The following is a 10,407-nucleotide window of genomic DNA, read 5'->3' as shown; positions in this document are numbered from 1 at the left end:
AACAGATACTAGCATTATTCACGATTGCCGTAATGGGCATACAGTAGATAACAGATGGGTGGTTCCATATTGCGTCAAATTATTATTAATTTTCGACTGCCATATAAACGTTGAAATTGTTTCCAGTATTAAAGCTGTTAAATATTTGTATAAATATATTTATAAAGGGCACGATGCTGCTACAGTTGTGATTGGATAAGCAGAAAATGGTAGCACTATTGAACACGATGAATGTCAGAATTTCATTGAAACACGTTATGTTAGTCCTGTGGAGGCATGTTACAGAATTTTCAGTAAAACTATGCAAGATAAAAGTCATACTGCTACAAGATTACCAGTGCATCCACTTAATGAACAAGCAAAAATAATTACGCAATAAGAAGATGAAGTTTCATTATTAGCTACTTTGAATAACTCAAGTATTATGCTACTTGATTACTTTAAATTGAATTCAACTAACGAAATAGCAAAGCAATATTATTATCATGAAATCCCCAAACTCTTTACTTATAAAAAAACAAAATTTAATGGTCAAGTTGTTTCTTCATGGGCGACAAGAAAAAATCATTTCAATTGCATAGGTCGAATGTATTCCATAAGTCCAACGCAAATTGAACTTTTTCATTTAAGATTATTATTACTGCATGTTAAAGTTTTAATGATTTGAAAACAGTAGACAATGTTTTACATTCTTCTTTCACAACAGTCTGTTTAGCGTTAGGAATTATTGAAGATGACGATGAATGGGTAAAAGCTATGGCTGAAGCAGTGAGTTGGATGATGCCTAAGCGCTTAAGGCATTTATTTGTTGTTATCCTGATACATTGTCAACCTATTTTTCCTGAAAAATTATGTTAATTAAATCATCCACAAGTCTTAATGTTGAGTTCAAAGATTCATCAAAGACGACAGGTGACTGAGTAAAATAAAATTAGGCAAAATATTTTCCATCAGGAACTACTCTTAACGCAAGGCTTTTTAGGAACTTTCTGCTTTGACGTGTTACAACTTTCGCTTTCCGATGACGATTGATGACTGGAGTTCGCCGTGTTAACGTTTTCAATTTCAGTTGATGACTAATGGTGGATTTGCATTTTTCAGTGCTTATATATCCCCTCTGTTTAATGTTAGACTAAACAAAACATACTCCTAAGCAGGATTGTGAAAGTAGCGCCCTTAATTATAAGGGAAATTGTTGAAATAATTTTGACAACGGTATTAGTTGCTCTAATTATCCCTGATATCAGTGATAATTTCCCATTTTCGATTCGTCAATGGGAAATGCGTGAAAATCACGACTTTCCTCGGTACATGAACAGGCTCGTTTACATTAATAATTATTGCTGAATTTTTATGTTTGCTAGCTCAAAATTAAGATTTTAATTTCCCTCGACATCCCCTCAAATCAAATTTTCTATTCGTATTTGAAATAATTTTCAAATTAAATGGGAAATTATCACTGATATCAGGGATAATTAGAGTAACTAATACCGTTGTCAAAATTTAACAAATATTTTAACAATTTCCCTTACAATAGAGGGGGCTACCTTCACAGTCCTTGCCCAAGTAACGGCAAAACAAAACACTAGAATAGTCAATACAGAGAATTGATACTATGTTAAAACCTATTAATAGTATTAGTAAATAAAATGGCGCAATAAATGTTTGGAAACTCCCTATCTGGAACGTAAACGGGCTTATGCATAGACACTACAAATTAAGAACATTTTTGATCAACGAAAATATCGATATCACATTGATATCAGAAACAAACTTTACAAGAAAGAACTATCTCAACATATCAAACTACACTGTACACGAAACAAATCATTCACACATAAAGCACACGGAGGCACTATAATTATAATAAAATCAAAAATAAGCTACTACGTTTTCACACAAACTAGTGAAACCTATTTATAAACAACTAGTGTAATTATAAATAAGAATGAAGGCCCGATAACAGCATCATTTATTTACTGTTCACCGAACAAAACAATAATGAAAGAAGAATAGATAGACTTTTTCCAAATTTTAGAAAATCACTTTATAGCAGAAAACGATTCTAATACGAAACATCCTTGGTGAGATTCAAGATCATCAACTACAACCTTCAGAGGCAGAGTACTCTATGAAATTTTACAAAAAAATAACTACACTTTAATCTCCTCTGGAGAATCAATATACTGGACAATAAATTTAAATAAGCTACCAGAGATTTGATAGACTTTGCAATCGTAAAAGTTTTGCAATCAAAAAGTATTTTGAAGTATTATCATGCCTAGACTTAATATCAGATCATTCTCAAGTTTTCTGCACTTCCAAGTACTCGAAATTAAAAATAAATATACGAAAGTGTCTGGAAAAAATATTTTCTTTTCATTGAGCATAGCATAAAATGTAACGTTCCTCTCAAATCGGCTATTAATATAGAAAGCAGTATTAAAACTCTTTACGTACTCCTAACTGAAGCCCTTAATAAATATTCTACTATTATCAACTGTAAAAATACACGATAAATCACTTCCGATAACATAGTTTAAAAAATTAAAGAAAACAGATAACTGAAAAAAAATATCAGTCAACCAGATCAAGTAATGATAAATGTAAATTAAACAAAGCAGCCAAAAAAATGAAAAAAATGTACGAAGAAAAAACAGTCTAATAAAAGTAATAGACTACTCGCTATAGAAAGCCACCAAACGATTGAAAAGATCAACGAAGTTCTTACCACCTATAAAAAAAGCTCGCAATAGATGGAGCAGATCTGATAAGCAAAGAAACAGTAACTTTTGCTGATTAACTATGCACAGTATTGAAACCTCACGTAAGAATGATCACTGAATTAGAAGAAGAAACCTTACTATAAGTGTTAGACGCCACTATTCGAAAAGAGAGCACAGCGATAAAATCAATTAAAATAAAGGAAGTGTTTCAAATAATTAATAACATAAATGTTATGTGACGGACCATTTTCTTTTTTTATTTTGCTCATGTTTTGCCTACATACGGGAGAGTTCGCCTGCGAGAGTTTCACTTGCGTCGTGCCAAACCCAAGAGCATAGCGATAAGATGCTATGGTCAGCAAGCACGTGTGTGATCGCCTCGGTGAGAACAAGTGGGAAAGACCGAGCGCGCTGCTATAGCATGCTACGGCAGCATGCTACGATAGCACGCTGTAATCAACATGTTTACTTAGGGCTAAGGTAGCGATTAAAAACGCATGAATCAGTGAATGAGTGAGAAAGCGCGAAGGAAAAAGAGATGGAAATAAAGCAAGCGAGGGAATAGCGAGGACCAGGAGAGGTAGTCAGAAGTGAGCCCCCACTTAGAAAGGCTGCATTGATTTTCTCTGACATTTATTTTCTTAATAGTCACACACACACACACACAGATACACACACACATACACACACATACCCAGTATTGAATTTATTAAATTATAATAAATAGGAATTATTACATTGGATATTAACCCATTAAAGCCCACGCTAAGACTGGTTGAGATAGCGACAAACAAACTGTGCTATCTTTTGCATGAGTGAAAAATAAAATATACGTATTTTTTTTTATGTTATTTTCAATTGTTTATAACAAATTATTTAAACAAATTACAAAAAAATTCATAATTATCAAAATCTAAATGCGGGAATCGATTCTGGAGGTGAAATCAAGACGAAAACCTATATAACACTTTTTTGTCAGAATTCAATTTGTTAGTGTAACGTAGGAATAAACAATTGCATGTTGGGGAGAAAAAGTGACCATGTCAAGTCCCAAGCAAAATCTATCTGGAATAGCAAAAAATAAACTGTGCTATCCTTTGCATAAGTAAAAAATAAAATATATATATTTTTTCTTATGTCATTTGCAATTGTTTATAACAAACTATTTAAACAAATTATAAAAAAATTTATAATTTTCAAAATCTGAATGCGGAAATCGATTCTGGGGGTAAAGTTTAGACGAAAACCTATATAACACTTTTCTGTCAGAGGCCAATTAGTTATTGTAATGAAGGAAGAAACATTCGGCCTCCTGAGAGTGTTTCAAAAAATCGTATAAAATGAAGCTAATTATTGTATTTATCCATCAATATTGGCATGAATTATTGTAAATATAATCGGTGGGATTGAATTATTGTTCATTGCCATGTCCTTCTTTATGACTTTTGCAAACAGGCATAGAACATTTCTCACAATACCATTCCGTTCTTGTCCGACATGTTGAAATTCCACATTTCCTAAGACTCCCATGTTTCATCACGTGTTCTTGGGATGAAGTTTCACTCTGTTTCTGTCGTTTGGGGGGACGTTTGGAAGACAACTTGTCAATATAATATTCACAAACTTCTTGAACAATATCTTTGGAACCTTTTCTTTCGTCTGGATGTAACTTATTGTAAATCACTGTAGCGTTTGCTAAGGATGCTTGGATGAGCCGTAATACAAGGCACCATGTCCATTTCTTACTTCGAATTGTAGGCATCAAAGCATTACAGTGTTGATCATGTAGATCGACGCCACCCATGTGTTCATTATACATAGAGAAACAATGAGGAAAAAGAATAGATTTTTTCGATGATTCCTGCCATCTCTGCATTTCAACTTTTGGTTCATTTCCATATTTCGAAGAGAGAATCGATACTGGCTTTGAGTCCATAACTGTAATATAATTCAATTTTGAATTCACTTCATGCATTGAAATAGTGTATCCTCTTTTAGCTTTTTTTGGCATTTCGACTTTCACTTTCACACGATTATGCCGAACAGTTCCTGTCGCCGATAAATCATTTTTTTTCAAATGAATCATAAGATCTGGGTTTGTGAAAAAGTTGTCAAAATAAATATGATACTTTTTCAGTTCTTCTCTCTGTGATTTTTCTAATAAATTCGAAAGTAACTTTATCACCACTCTAGACCCTAAACCAACGGCAACTAAAGGATTTCGTTCATCGATTCCTGATTTACCAGTGTAAATATCAAGATCATATATATACCCATCAGAAGAACAGACTGCCCATTCTTTTATTCCAAATCTAATGGGTTTATTCCTTATACATTGCTTGATACCAAACCTACCAAAGTATTTTACCATTATCTCATCTATTGATAAATTATAGTCAAAGAAACCAAATTGCATACAATTCTCACGAAACATATCATACAGAGTTCTAACCTTCCAGACTTTATCATTTTGATCAGTTTCTTGAAGTTTATAGAATCGTATGTTCTTTTTTATGGCAACGAAATTATTTCTAGACATAAGTTCCGCAATTACTGGACACTGAAGTATTCGCTTTTTTGACCAGTAATCACGAATACTTTTTCTAGAATTGAAGATAGTAATCATTATGATTGTAATAAATTTTTCTAGATCATCCATACATAAATCAAAATGATTTTGAGAAGTGGCTTCAATGATATGGTTTTTCATTGATTTCGAAAAGAAAACCTCAAACAACTCAAAAGCATTTTTGGATTGCAATGATGAAATAGGTGAAATATTGAAGTTGCTCTCGACATGCGGAGAAATATCATTCAAAGCATCATTTTTCCAACTGTACTTATGATTCGGTTCCAACAATTTCTGAGTACTTGTGTATGTACTTTTAACATGTTCGTAAGAACCTGATGGTAATTCATTTGATAATGTATCTTCATTTGGATCACCGTCCGAATCTCCATCTGAACTTTCATATTCATTAGGAATGAATGCTATATCAATATGTTGACCTTCATCACTATCAGAATCTTCAACTAAATTTGGTAGATCGCTAATTCTCCGTCTCGGCATTATCAGTAACGTTACCAATTTAGAACAAAATAAAAACTAAAAGTTTTCCGAAATTATTATTTCAAAGAATAGATCCAATGTATAAATGTTTTCAACCGTTAGCCCGCCACTCAAACGTGATCTCTAACACGGAAGGATTTACGAAATGAAATAAACTTATCCAATTACAGTATAAGATCTCAAAATTTATCAGTAAAAAATACTGATATGATTCCAGATACCATGTGTGAGAATGAAAACACTTATTTGTCAATAGTTTATTTCTACATAAAGATATCAAATTGAACTCTGACAAAAAAGTGTTATATAGGTTTTCATCTCAATTTTATCCCCCGAATCGATTTCCGCATTCAGATTTTGAAAATTATGAATTTTTTTGTAATTTGTTTAAATAATTTGTTATAAACAATTGCAAATGACATAAGAAAAAATATATATATTTTATTTTTCACTTATGCAAAGGATAGCACAGTTTATTTTTTGCTATTCCAGATAGATTTTGCTTGGGACTTGACATGGTCACTTTTTCTCCCCAACATGCAATTGTTTATTCCTACGTTACACTAACAAATTGAATTCTGACAAAAAAGTGTTATATAGGTTTTCGTCTTGATTTCACCTCCAGAATCGATTCCCGCATTTAGATTTTGATAATTATGAATTTTTTTGTAATTTGTTTAAATAATTTGTTATAAACAATTGAAAATAACATAAAAAAAAATACGTATATTTTATTTTTCACTTATGCAAAAGATAGCACAGTTTGTTTGTCGCTATCTCAACCAGTCTTAGCGTGGGCTTTAATGGGTTAATACAGTATCGAGTGTATCGAATTTATTAGATAAATCAAATTTACTGAATTCGTACAATTCTACTGCATTTCACTTGAATTAATTGGATCTGTGGAAAAAAAACACCTTGTACCGATAAAATATAAATATATATAGATATATATATATACTTATTACTAAAACCAAAGGGAATTTTAACTAATGAAGTGAGTACCTATTTAATGTTTAATTGTAATAGACTTTGCACGGCGAAATTCATATCTATCTTTCTCTCTCTCTTTGAGTTTTATTATTATTACGTATAGCTATAAGCTGAGTGTTATCCAGGTGTTTGTGCATACGAAATTATTGATTACACAGGCACACAAAAAATAAAAAGTGGTCTGTATCAAAAACAACACACACATATTCCCATGTATTTTGCCACGCTAAATCCGAATCCGCAGTCAGTTTGACCCCAGCACGTCAGGATCAAGGTCATTTGAAGGTCAAACTCGAATAAAAGTAGTATAAAAAAATGTAACTAGTATTTCTATGGTTTCGAGGGTCGCTGAACATAAATCCGACATCCCCTTGACCCAAGCACGCCAGGTTCAAGGTCATTTCAAGGTCAAACATAGACATTGCACGAAAAGTTGAATTCTGACTACAGATTTTGAAAGTACGGAAAAAATTACGTTCAGAGACAATTTTTTCAATTTTTTTTATCGTGAATCCAGCGGTCATTTCGAGGTCATTGTATTTTGATCCCATGAAAATCAGTATGACTATTTTGAAAAAACAGAAGTACGTCTTCAATGAATAAAAAAACTCTTTCCATACGTTTTGACGGTTGCTGAATCCAAATCCGTGATCTCCGTGACCCAAGCACATCAGGTTCAAGGTCATCCGGAGGTCAAACTCAAGAAAACGTAGTTTAAAAAAATGTAACTACTATTTCTATGGTTTTGAGGGTCGCTGACTACAAATCCAAAATTAGAATTGCTCCGACTACTCGAGTTTGGTTTGCAAAGTGATAGAATTTATACTTCTCTTCTCTTGTAACGGACCCTTTTATCTTCAATAGATCTATGCAGCGGTTTTCTTTTTCTTTTTTCCGTTTCTGACTCGTTTTCCCTTTTAAGCATCCAGCAAAAATCTGCCATCATATTTACATCCAATCTTCCTTGATACCGGCGTTCCATCTCTTTGATATCTTGATGAAACCGTTCACCCTGTTCTTCGCTATAGTCTCCGAGATTTTCTAAATAATTTTCCAAGATGAGAATGTAGAAAATGCAATTTTAAATTCATTAAGCATCCTAATTCTTTGTAGCTATTTAATAAATTTTCCACCAAAGTTTCGTAATCTTCACTTCTCTGATTCCCGAAGAAATTTTCTGCTACTTTCTTGAAACTTGACCATGCAGCCAATTCTACAGGGGTCATCTTTGTGATAAAGTCGTTATCTCTGAATAAAGTGCGGATTTGGGGACCATCAAAAACACCTTCTTTTAGTTTGGCATCACTTATGCCTGGAAACTTCTGTCCTAAGTATTCAAAACATTTTCCATCCTTGTTCAGAGCTTTGACGAATTGCTTCATAAGACCAAGTTTGATATGAAGGGGTGGGAGCAAAATTTTTGAAGGATCTATTAAAGGATCCCGGAGAACGTTTTGTACGCCTAGATTGAAATCAGTTCTTTTTGGCCACTCTTTCAGTACATAGTGATGCTTTCTATCTCTACTATCCCACAGACACAAGAAACAGGGATATTTTGTAAAACCTGACTGCTGACCCAGAATCAGAGTTGAAATTTTAAGGTCACCGCACACTTTCCATTTGTGATCCGAGTAATTGATTTTTTCTAATACAACTTCCAAATTCTGGTATGTTTCCTTCAACTTCGTTGAATGAGCTATCGGAATAGGCGCAAAAGAGTTTCCATTGTTCAAAAGTACAGCTTTGAGGCTTCGTTTAGAAGAGTCAATAAATAACCTCCACTCTTCATCTTTATAAATATTAGGTTTCAATTCATTCATTAATCCTCTCACATCTGTACAGAATGTCATCGAGTTCTCTGAATCTTTGGCAAAGAACTTACGAAACTTCTCTTCTCTATTCCGATAAACATAAGCCTTGGTCCCCTTGGACAACAAATTCTTCTTTTTCAATACTGCGGCCAGATACTCGGCTCCATCTTTGGGTAATCCCAAATCTCTTACGAGATCATTCAACTCTTTTTGATTGAAAGTTTCGGGGGTATTATTCGAGACAACGCTTGGTAAATATTCATCTTCTTTGCTATCACTTTGACTGTCACTTTCCTCATCTAAGGATTCAACAACTTCCATTTCCTTTGGTGCAAGTGATGTATCAACTTCCATAGGTTCTTGGTCAGTAGCTTCCTCTTCTAACGGTATTGGCTTTTTTACTGATGCTACTTCAGCGTACACGATTTTATTTTTTGTAGTTGCGTTAAGCCAAAAGTCTTGGTCATACAGAAATAGCAATCGTCTCGACATAAAGGTTCAGACCATATCATAGGCTGTGAAAATTTGAGCTGACTACGAGCCCGACATTTCTCCCATCGTGATAATATTGTTCTGCAACAATTGCAAATCATATGAGGTACCCAGACTGTATTTTGGCTGACAACGTTTAAATTAAAACATTCTTCGTAAATAGTTATAAACCTATCTGATAACAGCCTTCGATATTTTGGCACTTCAAATTTTCCACAAAAATAACAGAAATCATCTGTTTTTCCATCACACCTATGAAAAGTAGATTCTATTCTACTAGACTTGCGGTCACTTGATGACGACGCTTGCGGGCCCGCTTGCTCACCCTGACCAACCGCCGATACTGGGCATCCGAAATCCTGCATCGTACCTTCTCGTGTGCCGGCCATGACGGCATCGTGCTTTCACCCCAAAGCTTTGCCGGAAAACAAAAAAAAGAAAAAAAGCCGTTTCCCGCCGTCACCGCGTGGAGGTGCCCTGGGTTCCGGCACACGAAAAACGTAGGTGTGATATAAAATCTTACGCTTTCAGGCTATAGCGAATAACAGGGTGAACGGTTTCATCAAGATATCAAAGAGATGGAACGCCGGTATCAAGGAAGATGGGATGTAAATATGATGGCAGATTTTTACTGGATGCTTAAAAGGGAAAACGAGTCAGAAACGGAAAAAAGAAAAAGAAAACCGCTGCATAGATCTTTTGAAGATAAAAGGGTCCGTTACAAGAGAAGAGAAGTATAAATTCTATCACTTTGCACACCAAACTCGAGTAGTCGGAGCAATTCTAATTTTGGATTTGGAGTCAGCGACCCTCAAAACCATAGAAATACTAGTTACATTTTTTTAAACTACGTTTTCTTGAGTTTGACCTCCAGATGACCTTGAACCTGATGTGCTTGGGTCACGGAGATCACGGATTTGGATTCAGCAACCGTCAAAACGTATGGAAACAGTTTTTTTATTCATTGAAGACGTACTTCTGTTTTTTCAAAATGGTCATACTGATTTTCATGGGATCAAAATACAATGACCTCGAAATGACCGCTGGATTCACGATAAAAAAAATTGAAAAAATTGTCTCTGAACGTAATTTTTTCCGTACTTTCAAAATCTGTAGTCAGAATTCAACTTTTCGTGCAATATCTATGTTTGACCTTGAAATGACCTTGAACCTGGCGTGCTTGGGTCAAGGGGATGACGGATTTATGTTCAGTGACCCTCGAAACCATAGAAATACTAGTTACATTTTTTTATACTACTTTTATTCGAGTTTGACCTTCAAATGATCTTGATCCTGACGTGCTGGGGTCAAACTG

This window comes from Phymastichus coffea, unplaced genomic scaffold (genome assembly GCF_024137745.1).
Source record: "Phymastichus coffea isolate CEN01 unplaced genomic scaffold, Cenicafe_Pcof_1.1 PCOF00027, whole genome shotgun sequence".
NCBI classification, from domain to species: domain Eukaryota; kingdom Metazoa; phylum Arthropoda; class Insecta; order Hymenoptera; family Eulophidae; genus Phymastichus; species Phymastichus coffea.
The sequence above is the reverse complement of the archived record's forward strand: the minus strand, read 5'-3'. Positions refer to the sequence as shown.